Consider the following 14008-nt stretch of genomic DNA (forward strand, 5'->3'; position numbering starts at 1 on the left):
TCAATTAAGACAAGTGAGCCAGTTCCAGTGGCAGCCATACACGCCTAAGCCATAACACCCCCTCCAACATATTTCACAGATAAGGTGGAATGCTGTGGATATTGGGCCGTTCCTTTTTTTCTCCACACTTTACTCTTGCCACCACTCTGGTACAGTTAATCTTTGCCTCATCTGTCTACAAGACCTTTATCCAGAACAGGCTCTTTTAGGTACTTTTTAACAAACCATAAACACTCTTCTGCGGATGGTAGTCTCTGATACATTCATGCCTATCTCCTAGAGAGTGTTACTGATCTGTGGGACAGTTGTTGTTTTGGATTTTTTCTTAATCATTGTCATCCACTTTACAATACTTTCTTTCCTTTTAATTATGTTCCAAACTGTTGATTTTGGTAGGTATAAGGTTTTGGCAATGTTTCTAGTGGATTTTTTCTGATATTGTCTCTTTGGTCCTCATGTTGACAGACACCAATGGCAAATGCAAAGCCTAGAATACTGGATATTGAGTGCTTTCTTATGACTGCACAAATGATGTGATGAACCAGACCTGTCATGTCAATTGTCCTTGATTGACATTGTTTGGGTACTCTGAAATAGGGGGACTGGGAATCTCTACTTAAACCTCATAGTAGTTTGATTTCAAAGAAGAAAAAATGCTTCACTCTTCCATTATATATATAACAATTTTAGTCCTGTGCAAATAGGCAATGTCAGTACTTTTTACAGACTGTACATGAATACGGTTGTAATAATTCGGGCCTCTTTCCGCCAGTTTTATGGCCTATAAAAATATGACCTCAATTTAATTTGCAATAGGCTATATGGTGTGAGATATGTCCGCTCCACTGACTCATCAGAGACGGAGGAGGGGGTAGGCTATCAAGAGTATCATGGCTCATGGTGTGTGGCCTGCAATTATGATGCTGTAATCACTGGTAGTTGTCTGGCTGGTATAGGCCTACTGTGATCAGTGAAAATAAGCTGTCACGTGTACATGTTGTTTTATTATTCTGTAGGCTATAATGTATACAACTCGTTTCCCATTAACAAGCTGTTGCATATGTTAAAGAACTGTAATCAATTCTGTTTTTCATCATGAAAATAATGAAATAGTTGTGTTCATTAATGCATTTCAAATACATTTTTAAGCTATGCAGCTTGGAAGTGCCAGTTTTAGGAGTAGCCTATCCAGCGCAAGTTGCTATCGGCATATTAGAATTTGAAGGCATATTTCTGAGTGAGCTAAGATAGAGGGACTTAATAAATGTGTTCTGTATGACAAATGTAGTGTAACATGACAACATCCATAACATAGCCTAGTGAGGCTATATTCCCAAGTTCACTGCCTAATAGACCCCCTAGCCTCATTAGACAGATCACAGAACCATGACAAAGATCTCTGCTGCGATAAGTGAGGCAATCAGGATGATGAGGTCACTGAGATTGCAACACACCCTGTCATCATCTGGAGTTATTGTGACGTGGAAAACAATCTAAAGTCATTGCAATCTAAAGTCATTGAACTCCCACCCTCCTCATTATTATTATGAATGTTAGCTTCAGGTTTAGCTGAATCGTTGCCACACTCAAGTGTATAGGTGGCATGCTCACACAGAACAAGTCATTGTACAAATGAAATAGATCTATTTTTTTATGGCTAGTTAGTTAGTTCAGCTTGCATTGAAACCTTTTGAGGCGTACATTCTATATTAATAATGGCCCTTACTCCGTGAGTTCTTTTAGCACGCAGTTTCAGAATTCTGTGCTGCTGTTCTAGAATTTGGCCATGTCTACATTTAACACTTCTGTTATCCGAACATCATGATCAAATCATAATTCGATCACAGTACATGCATCCACACCTGGTATTACAGATTTAAAAATGCATCTCTTAACTGTCTCCACATTATGTTAAAATGTTTTTTCTCCCCTCGCTGTATTTAATAAGCTGTATGTGCTTTCAGTGGCCAGATTGCGTCTACACTCAATAGAAAGAGAGCTTGTTTTGCAAGGTGGTCAGCCAGATCCAAACACAATCAGGCGGCAATGTGAACACAATCAGACTTTTATGCATCTAGACCTGTACAGATGTATGCGACTGATGGATGTCGGATGTCAAATATCTGAATAAGGTGACAAGTGTAGACAAGGCTTTTCATTGTATGTCCATTTTCCGCTTTTGGAAGGAGTGCTTCTGGTTACTAGTGAGGAACATTGCAACCCTTTATTGCTAAAGACAGACGGCAATACGCATTCTCCTGTCATGCGTAAAGATCTATGGCGGGCAGCCCTACCATGACGTCTCCACATCTCCAGGACGACATCTGGGTGGAGACGTCATTCCCCTGCTAGGATGCCTCCACGCAACAGTAAATCCACTCCCGAATTTAGTCTTCCTGGTACATGTGTTGCTCTGAGAGACAACAGATGGTTGCTGCTCCAAAGCAGCAGTTCCCGTGCTAGAGCCAGGAGCTGCTAGGAGTGCGTCCCTCCTTGGCAGTTGACGTACGTCACTGAGGACGCGTTGTCCAACCTAACCAGGACATGAAGTCCCTGTAGGAATGGATAAAGTGCCTGAGGGCCAGTAACACGTCCCGCTGCCGTCAGAGGTGGATGCAGCGCCTTGGAGATCTTGAAGTGTGCAGCGTGGCCTCTGCCATGTACTGATACATCTGACTATGTATAAAAAGTGGTGTAATCTCAAAATGGTGAAACCAATATGTACACAAATACTGTCAAATACAAGCTTAGAATCTCTGTAACCTTATAGTGAAGAAGAAAATAACATTATTTATGCAGGGCACTGTAGGTCTTGAACAGGCTTCATGTAGATGGTTTGAAAACTATTTAACAGATAGATATATCTTCTGTATATGTATCTGTTGATGGTATTAAATCATATTTCCTGGATATAACTAAGGGTGTCAAACAAAGCTCGATTCTTGGTCTGGTCCTTTTTACTATTTACATAAACAATATTGGGACTTCTGTACAAGACTGTAACCTCTATTTGTATGCCGATGATACTGTTGTGTATTCTGTTGCCCCTACAGTTGAACAGCTTCTGGCTGCATTTACTGCTCTGAAGTTGGTACTTAATGCAAGAAAGAACAAGTATATGTTATTTTACATATCACAGAAAATGCATCTGATGATTTATGCATATACACTCACTGATAACTTTATTAGGAACACCTTCTCATGGGAATGTTTTCTTGGCACACTTTGGGCCAATCAATCACCAATCAATCATCGCTTGAATGCCACAGCCTATTTGAGTATTGTTGCTGACCATGTGCATCCCTTCATGGCCACAATTTACCCATCTTCTAATGGCTACTTCCAGCATGATAAGGCACCATGCCACAAAGCAAAAGTCGTCTCAAACTGGTTTCTTGAACATGACAATGAGTTCAGTGTTCTTCAGTGGCCTTCACAGTCACCGGATCTGAATCCAATAGAACACCTTTGGGATGTGGTAGAACGGGAGATTCACAGCTTGAAAGTGCACCTGAAAAATCTGCAGGAATTGCGTGATGCAATCAGAATCAGAATCAGAATTTTTTTTATTTGGCCAAGTATATTTGCACATACAGGAAATTGACTTGGTGAGGTTGGTGCATGGGACATACAAAATAATAGCAAATATTGACAAAGAATTTACAAAATAGCAATAACAAATTTACAAAATAGAACAATAAAACAATACATTTTGTCTGCGATGCAAGGCTAAGTGGCAATGAGGCTAGAGGCAGTGATGCAATCATGTCATCATGCAATCATGTCATCATGGAACAGAATCTCAAAGGAATGTTTCCAACATCTTGTGAAAAACTAAAAACTAGATATACCACTCATCATTCTACTCTATACCAGAAGATTATTTAAAGCACTTCTCCAGAAACCATCATACCGTACCCTACTTTTGAATTGGACAGTCACACATTATCTCAAGTCTGGCTAGTTTTAGAGGTTCCCTATGCTTCCACAGTAGCTGGGAGAACGGCTTTTAGTGTTCATGCCCCATCCTCTTGGAATGGCCTTCAGGAGGAACTAAAGCTGGTCACTTTAGGCCATTTCCAGAGAATGTTAGCGGATTTATTAATTGAAAATTGTAACTGTTTTAGCGGGTGCTTTGTTGTGTGATTCCTATTTATTGCCTTTGTCTGTTATTCACACTGTTTTTTTTAGGTTCTAGGTTGTGCTTACATCTTAAGGGTTTATATCATTGTTGTTATTATTTTCTTTTTTCCATTCATTCTTTTGTAGATTTCCATTTTTCCCCCTCTGCTTTTATTTTGTTGAAATATTGTGTGATTTTGTCTGTCTCTCTGTTTATTTTATCCCCATATACCTTGTCCTTACATCCATTCAAAACTGAGCATTTGAGGAAAAGTAGCCAGGCTAGATGTTTACATAAAAATGACTGGAAAACAACATTAACCACATTTTTCATATTTGTGTGATGCTAAAATTCAAACCAAAACACTGGAAATTACGATTTTCACTTTAGTGGGCCTTTAATAGAGCACAACCGAGACGAGTTAAACAGGTGCATGAGATGTGAGAGAAGACTATGAGAGGTGTTATCTTCATTTCACCAGAGTGGCTCACTTCAAACCCCACACGAGACACCAGACTTGTGTAGTCCTGGTTTTATGTTTCCAATCCTTTGTTTGTTATTTTAGTTCAGTCTGGAGCTGCTCTTCAGTAAAGCACATTCATTCCTTTAATGTTGAGACTGTGAGAGCTCTGACAGGTTCAGGGAAGCAGACTGAAACTATCGCACCAGACCACCATTGATAGTACACACACACACACACACACACACACACACACACACACACACACACACACACACACACACACACACACACACACACACACACACACACACCTCAGTAGCAGCCATGTGAAGAGGATACTGAGTGGTTTGGAGAAGGTTTGGCTTCTGTTTCACTTTCAACCACATCATGTTATATTATTGTCGGAATTATGTTCCTTTCTAATCTATTGTCCTCGAGTTCCGCCAGAGATGATGGCAATTTAATGTAGTAGTCAATTGATGGTTTTATGACTTTGTGTTTCATGAGGTGTTTTGTCTGCTAGACTGTCCAAGGGGGGTAAAGATATAATTTTGCCAATTTAAATGTAGTCATAACAGATTATCACATGCAGTTTAATATACGCTTGTATATCCATATGTCCAGAGAAACACAATAGAGCCATTTCATAAACAAACCAGATTCAGTATCTCAGGCTACATTAACTGCTAAGTATGTGTAAGTCACACAATATTCTCCCTCAACTCCAGTTGAGATGAATGATCATAGTTGACAGCAAGTTAAAATTCAAGCCAGCAATTGACTCGGTCAGCAATGTAGAGGACAAAGCTTGGGTGCTGTTATTCTGGCTAAAACTCCACCACTGTTTAGTGCTGTGGCCTAAGTGAGACAGTCAAGATATCGCCCTAGATGAGATTATGCTCATTCCTATTTGGGATGAGTGCTTTAAAGCACCTCCAGCATCTCTTCCTCCATGGTCCCACTGGGTACAGTAAGATGCCAGATGAGTTTTTGTCAGATCATAAAAAAGTGTTTTATACCGTGAATAGAAAGGGCATATTTCAGTCATTAATGGTTCATGGGAGCTGAAGTGTGTGTGTGTGTGCGTGTGTGTGTGTGTGTGTGTGTGTGTGTGTGTGTGTGTGTGTGTGTGTGTGTGTGTGTGTGTGTGTGTAATCAAGGTCCATGAGTTAAAGTGGATGTGCAGGGTAGCATAATACAAGGCATTGAAGTGATTCATCTTTCACACAGCAGCACACTACTGTATCTTGCCCTCTTGTCCATGGGAGATGATGGGTCTTTCACTGGGATTTCATTAGGTCAGGAGTTTAGCCCCATATCTGAACCACTTTGTCAAACACTACATCAAGGCCACAATAGAGAAGAAATAACTCCCCCTCTTTGTGAGTGAGTGGCTCTCCCTCCTCCTCCCTCCCTCCCTCCCATTGTCAACATGTGTTACTGACAATGCCAGCCATCTCTGAAGCACTCTCCACCTCCAAAGCTGCAGTGTGTGTGTGTGTGTGTGTGTGTGTGTGTGTGTGTGTATGTGTGTGTGTGTGTGTATGTGTGTGTGTGTGTGTGTGTGTGTGTGTGTGTGTGTGTGTGTGTGTGTGTGTGTGTGTGTGTGTGTGTGTGGTAAGGCAGGGCTGGTTTTAGCCTGCTATATTAGGGTGGGCTGGTAGAAATAATAGGTGGGCAACTTGGGCGGTAGGTAGCCCAGAGGTTAGAGGAGTGGACTAGTAGCCCGAAGGTATATGTACAGTATATCAGTCATATATCCATTTCTTTATTTCTTTTTATCTACCCTCCATCCATCCATCCATCCATCCATCCATCTACAACATTAGTCTCCTGTTTCCCTTGGCAAAAATTCTAACAAATTCATCCATGTCTAAGGTATTTGTTATTGATTTCTCATGGGCCAAAATCACAGAATTCCTCGTTCTTTCATGTAACATGGTGCGACGATAGGGGGTTAGGACTCCTGACAGTGTAGAGAAGGAACTCTCAAATGATGCTGAAGACACACCAATTACCAGGGCTGTTACATACAATTTATGCAACACAGGAAAAGCTTCCTTATACTCCTGTGGGTGTTTACACACAGTGGACAGGTCTGTTTCATTTGGACATTTCTTGACCAACATTGGTTTTGCAACAAGAATTTGCAAAACCAACCATCGTCTGCCGCAGTGCCAGCAAGCACATTCAGAGGGCGCAACAAGGTGGAATCTAGAAATGCACTAGATTTGGGTCTACATTCTTCTTAGAAAGTCTGTTTTCCATTTCTGAAATGGCCCTGTCAAGGATGTTGAGCAGGGATCTTTTCAGAGACTGACAGGGGGTGATGGTGGGAGAATCTGTATGACCCACAGTTGAGAGCACAACACTTTCACCAAGGTGATTACTCAATATTCTCCTTCTCTTTGGAGGATGTGAATCATCCCCAGCAGGTGCCTGAGAAAGCTCTGTCCAGCAATCATCTTTACGGATATTTTTTAAGGACTCCAGTGATGCACCAACAACCTCACAAGCAGTGCACATATCCACAGACTGAGACTGTAGAATTGCATTCGCTGGTTTCAAGACACCAAGCACCCGCTTTAGAAATTTGCCAATCTCAAAGAAATGATTAATTTGAATTAACAGGCCTGATGCCTCAGTGCACAAACGAACTGTAAAATAATCATCCTCTGAGATCTCTGACAGGATAGTGAGAAGACGGTCTTCATTCTCAAAAATGCACCTTGTCACATCATAATGGCTTATCCAGTGAATTTCAAGCAGTCTTTTGAGACAAGGAGCATCATACTTTTCTGACACATAGTGAAAGAAGTTATACAGGGAACTAGAGAGGTTGAAAAACTTTTTAGCACATGGCTCACTGTGCATGGCATGCACAACCACTAAGTATAACTGGTGGTTATAACAATAAATATATGGACTATATCTAGCAAGCCTCTTTTGAAGCAATGCTTGCATACCACCTCATACTCCACTCATCACCGATGCACCATCATAACACTGGCTAACTGTGTTGTCAGCACTGTAGCCAGCATCAGAAAGATGTCTCAATATTTCAGTGGACATGTACTCAGCATCAAGTTGATGCAAGTCAAGCAACCCAATCAGATGCTCCTCTGGCATGGGATTACATACAAACCGAATCATTATGGACAAATTCTCAACATTACACCTCTCCCTAGTCCCATCACTTTTCATGCAAAACCCTGCAGTCAAGCTTTTGCATACCTTTTCCTGACCTCTCCAAGAACCATGTTTGGCAGTGTTTCAATTATCTAGTTTTGAATATCCTTAGAGGTGTACTTGGCATTTTTAGGTATACCCTTGGAGCCCTAACTCGTTCACACACAGAAACTTAACTACACCACCAATGCTCTTGACATAATATCGGTTCTTTTGAAGCTGTGTTTTACCAACCAGCATACAGTTGAAGGTTTCCCCTGTTGCCTCTCTGCATTTGTGCTCAGACCAGGTGGCTGCAGCCTGTACATGACTGTGGCTGGATGCATGTTTCTGTAACCCCGTCACGCTCGAGTGCCGCATTCCAGTTATTAAAACCACACGAGGTTAAAAACAACATCCCTCTCATTGGCAGTGACATATTTCCAACAGGGGAAACAGAAGCATACATCCCGCAGAACAGAGTACTCCAGCCATGGTTTTGTGAGGTACCAGCCAGGATTGAATGATAGTAATATAGCACCGAATGCACACTTTGGCTAGCGAGCTAATATTGGCTGGGATGGTGCATCGCCATTCAAGTCGCTAACCATGTGAGGTGAGGCTGAGGCAGCTGAGAGAGGGAACTGCTTTGGGGCAGTGCTTGTGGAGGGTACAGGAACAGTAGCCAGAGCCTCTGATGTGCTAGCAGCAGCATCGCTAAGAGGCAGAAGCAGCACTAGGCTTGCTTATAGGCTTAAAATGATGATGCATTGCACAAGTGTTGTAAGCCACTTTGGATAAAGTAAATGAATGGAAAGGAATGTAGGTCAAACTGAGCTTTCGCTATCAGCACAGCATTTACGAACTGAGAGAATGGGTAAACTTTCTAGAAAAGTCACCGTAATTATATCTTTAAAAAGGTAGTAGTGTGGTATCTGTTAGTGTGTGGAACTAATTGGTGGGGAACTATTCTCTGCTGCTGGTGGCGGGACTGTGGGTAGGGGTCTGGCACACACAGATCATTCTCCTCAATCTGTCCTTCCCCCTTCATTGAATTTATTTGAGCTGATACAAATGGACTGCTGTCACGCCTGAGGTCCCTGTCTGGTCCCTTATTTTTTTTCCAACATAGGCCGCACATTCGCCAGGTCCTGCAACGCCTTCTCAGCCATCAACTTTATGTCAAGGCGGAGAAGTGCGTTTTTCACCAGGAGACAGTCTCCTTCCTGGGATTCATCGTTCAGCGTCCTCCCTCACGGGTCACCCAGGGGCCGCCAGGACCTTGGAATTCATCCGGAGGAGGTTCTGGTGGCCCACGGCAGAGGGGGATACGCGCGCCTTTGTGGCAGCGTGTGCGGTGTGCGCGCGCAGCAAGAACCCCCGTCTGGCCATGGTGGGTCTCCTCCGGCCCCTTCCCATTCCCAAGCGCCCCTGGTCCCACATCTCTCTGGATTTTATATCAGGCCTTCCCCCCTCTGACGGGTTCACCACTATTCTGGTAGTGGTGGACCGGTTTTCTAAGGCGGCCCACTTCATCCCACTTCCCAAGCTGCCCTCGGCCCAGGAGACCGCGGACCTGATGGTGCAGCACGTCTTCAGGACCCACGTTCTCCCCCAGGATGTGGTGTTGGATCGGGGTCCCCAGTTTGCCTCCAGGTTCTGGAAGGCGTTCGCCACCAGCCTCTGCGCCTCCGTCAGCCTCTCGTCCGGATTCCATCCTCAGTCCAACGGGCAGACGGAGCGCGTCAACCAGGACCTGGAGGGCGTGCTGAGGTGCTACGTCTCCGGGAACCCTGCGACCTGGAGCCGGCGACTGGCCTGGGCCGAGTACGCCCACAACACCCTCCTCTGCTCCTCCACTGGTCTGTCCCCCTTCCAGTGCCAGTATGGCTACCAACCCCCCCTGTTCCCTGAGCAAGAGGAGGAAGCAGAGGTGCCTTCAGTCCAGGCCCAGGTCAGTCGGTGTCGCAGGACCTGGAGACGGGTGCGGGCGGCGCTCAAGAGGGCCAAGTCCCAGCTCCAGGCCAACCGCAAGCGTCGCCCGGCCCGGGTCTTCCGCCCGGGCCAGAAGGTGTGGCTCTCGACCCGGGACCTTCCCCTCCGGGTCGAGTCCCGGAAGCTGTCCTGCTGAGGGCTGAGCCCACCCCTTGCCCATAGCCACCGCTGACCTTGTGGTAAGGTATGGTATGTGTGTGTGAAAGGTACGGTTGCTCAGATGGATTTCAAGGCCATTTACAGTACTAAGTCATGATCAGACTCTGGGAGTACAAAACGGCAGTAAATCCTGTCGGAAGCAGCTGTGACTTGGTAAAATGGGCAATAAAAGAGCTGTGCATGAGGGGCAATTTGGAGAGATGTCTCCCTCTTCTCCTTAAGAGAATCGTGGTTACATAACCTATACGTATTACGTAACCTATAGTTTTATGCCCCGATTGCTGTCAGCACATCTCATGAGAACCTGTCCATCCTTCTCAGCTTGTGTGCCGTAGGCGCTGTGAAGTCCAGAAGGTAGAACCAAACTATACATGCTAACACCACTTAGGAGATTGGATAAGCAGACTCCTTGAATAAGAATTCTGCACACAATTTATACCATCCCATACCAAATGGAATTCTACAGAAAACATCAAAGGACCCTGTATCAAATGGGGGAAACCTAGCAAATAGTAAAATTAAAATAGTATATGAATCATAAACAGTGTCCTCCACCGGCATTCAGTTGGATCCTGGGATAACAGTGTGATACCATTTACATTCCAACGACCATCTTAATAAACTAATCAGCCATTTGGCTGAATTCCTTTCCTTTAAATCACATACTGGGATTTCCTTTGGCTCGTAAACACAGGTAATCATTCACATTTCAACACATGTAAATAGAATGCAGTGGTCACAAGTTTAGCCAACAGTTGTATTTCCCACACTAATCGTAGTTCCAAACCAGTTTAATAACCAGTATGTCTTCAAATTCGCCTACAGCTTCCCCCACATGGCAACCTGCAACACAGAAACATCAAGGGTGCCAAGGACAAGAGATGTTTTAGCACTGTGGAGAGAGGAGATGAGATGTCTGAAGTAGCAGCACTGGAGGAGTGTAACAGTGAATACGAGTAGACATACCCTCAATACATCCAGTCCCACCAGGTGTAGGCATATTCGGCAGAGAGGATGGAGGCACTAGACAGAATCCCTGTAGATAGCTTGGCCAGGTTTACCTCTACCCGAGCTTGATGCAGGTGATAGTTTGTCGCCTGGACAAGCTTCTCTACGGCTGCCAAGGTGTCGGACAGACTCCTCATGCTTGCTTCGTATAAGCAAGTATAAGCTTCGTATCCTCCCACCAGAGGGAGACCTCAGTATCCAGGGGCACTCAACCCAGAGTGTTCAATTGTCCCATTGTAAAGTTCTCCTTCACTTTAAGACAGAAGGTTAGCAGGATAAGTCAGGAAAAGGAAGTAATTTCATTGATAACACACCACTGTGTGTGAGATACTTGAATAGCATCAGAATAACCATGTAGAGAATACACACTTATCAAATTAGCATAATTGAGAGAAAGTGTGTTGAGTTGAAGTGTATTGCATTTAGAAACTTTCACTGATCACAGTAGATGAGAAGGGTTGGTCTACTGTACTTGAATGATCTATTGGGGCATGCCATTTTTCATCTTTAATTTATGTGTAGAGAGGCCAATGCCACTTATTGAGCCATAACCTATGTGAGAAATCTGTTCCGACTGCCCTGGTCCCTCAGACCGCCAAACAATATAGTTTGCAGGTCTATCTGTATACTGATATTATGCCTTAACAACCATTCCTGGACCTGAATCCAAAAGTGAGCCACTGATGGACAGAATCAAAATAGATGTTCTCTTGATTCTGTTTCCTCATGGCAGAATCTGCACAAGGCTGGCCGTTCAATGCCCCAAATATTGAGCATTCTTTTTGGAGCAAGAATTTTATATAAGAGTATAAATTGACAAGAACGGATTGCTGTGTCAGCTTACTTTCACTGATCATAGTTGATGAGAAGGGTTGATCTGCTATACTCTCCCTCGCTGTCCCTCATTCTAACCCCAGCTGCTTGCTCTCATTATCGGGGGCATTACTAAATAATAAACCAATCCAAAATTTGTGTTACCAGCTCACCACTTTGAGTCTCCCAATCACGTTCTTTCCAACTAAGAGACAAGGAAGTAAAAAGACACTCGGTGCAGAGAGGTATGAAAAACCTTCACTCTCCGTCAGTGGCAGAATAACCATCATTAACAAGTGTAATGCTATCAGGTATGTACAGAATCTTTTTAGTTATATGATATGATATCAGTGATGAACTGTAAAATATCTCTCAGGTTTGAACCTGGATTGATGCAGCTAACTAACAAAACCTGCTAGTACCTGGCTAGCTAGCTAGGTTAAAATATGCAGAAGCTATGGCAATATCTATTTTCAATATTCAATCAATGTGAAAATAATTTACCTATTCTTAGTAAATTAAGAACTAGGGTGCAGTTTCATCATGCACTTGCACATTGTAATGAAACATAATGATAGGGGGGAAAGAGAGAAGATGATATGGACCTAGACTCATCATTTCCCGTCATATTATTCCATGTCTTAAAAATGTCTTAATTTCAGTGATTGCTGTTATAGTAATATTACACTTTTTCAGGCATCTGTAACTCCCAATTTGGATTTGAGGTCAGGAGATGGCTTTGAGCGGTAAGTACAAAACTAATAAGACCATCTGTCTCATTCATACTGTCACATTATCTTATAACAGATAACAGTAGTTTGTAACATAGCAGCACAGTAATGTAACCTGCTACAACAAAAACGTGTAGTGTGGATGCATAATAAATATCCTTCCAGTCTGTTTCTGCGTATAACTTCAAATTGATCATTTCCTGACGTTGAACTTTTTTATTTTGTTTTATTTTGTGAGAGCCCTGTCAAATCTGAATATCTTCCAAGTTGGGGATTGTCCTTTACCTTCACATGTAAACTGTGGGACTGTATCGGTAACAGGTACCGCTATTGTATGCATGTAGAGCTAATATCAATGTTTCTATTACATTATCATACTATGAAGCTGAGTGAATGTTTTTAAGCGTAAAAAAAACATTGAAACCTACAATTTCAGGCACTTTGCATGTGGTTTACACTGGTGGATCAGAAAAAAATAGACTCCAATCCTAATTTAAGGTTGCTGCTAGCGCAGCTGCTCAACATCTATTCTACACGCACATGTTGGTGTAGCTGGTAAGATTAACTACAATAGGAGTTTATGAATTCCATCTCATGCTTGTTACGAACATGGATTTTACGCCCATGGCGTAGACCTGTAAGAACAATAACATTAACATCTTATCTATAGCCTTGTCAATGTTTGGTGAAGGAAGATGGCAGAGCTCCCTCTATTGTAGTACAGTAGTTATGTTGCCACATTTGTATACTGCTATGACATTCATATAACTCCTCATCTCCAATGCGATATGTACAATATGAACAATATGTATGTGGGGTCCAATGAAAAATTACGTCTGGACCTTTTTACCCTGCCTCCCTGAACCTCTGTACTAGTTATTCAACCCAGCTCCTTAGCCTGTGGTAGCACCTCACCCCACATACTGCCTCAATATTTGTAGAATTATGCTTCTTCTTATGTATCAACTCCTGGCAGCATAATGCATTTCCCTACTGGGACAATAATTTATTGATTCGAGGTGCTTGGCTGAGTCTTATCATAAACTACTACTGTACTTGAAAGGATATACTGTTGGAATAGAAATATAATCAAATTGGGTGGTCAAACACTGAACATCATGGACTGAATAGGTTGGAAAACCATAATGCAAATAACAGACCTTGCATAAAAGGTAGATTAACCCTAAAATAAAAAGGTGGATTCACTGCACTAACATCATTTAACATCATTCCTCTGAACAATGAAGATTATGCACATAAAGCTCTATTTTGATTTCCTCAGCGCCTTTTACGCACTTTTGGCTACGCACATTACAACATTTGGTATTCCCATTTTGAAAACTTGGCACTTGGAAAATCACACCCTCTGCCTCAAAATCACACCCCTCTGGAGAAATCATCCATCAGTTCAATTCAAGATTGATTTGTCTAAGGAATGTCCTATGGCTACAAAACCTTTTATTTTGAAGGCAGTCCTTCTAGATAGTAAAATATAAAAACTGGAATCTCATCATTATCATAAGGCTTTGGAGTGGAATTGATTTTTGC

The sequence above is a fragment of the Argentina silus genome (assembly GCF_951799395.1).
Source record: "Argentina silus genome assembly, chromosome: X".
Classification (NCBI taxonomy): Eukaryota; Metazoa; Chordata; class Actinopteri; order Argentiniformes; family Argentinidae; genus Argentina; species Argentina silus.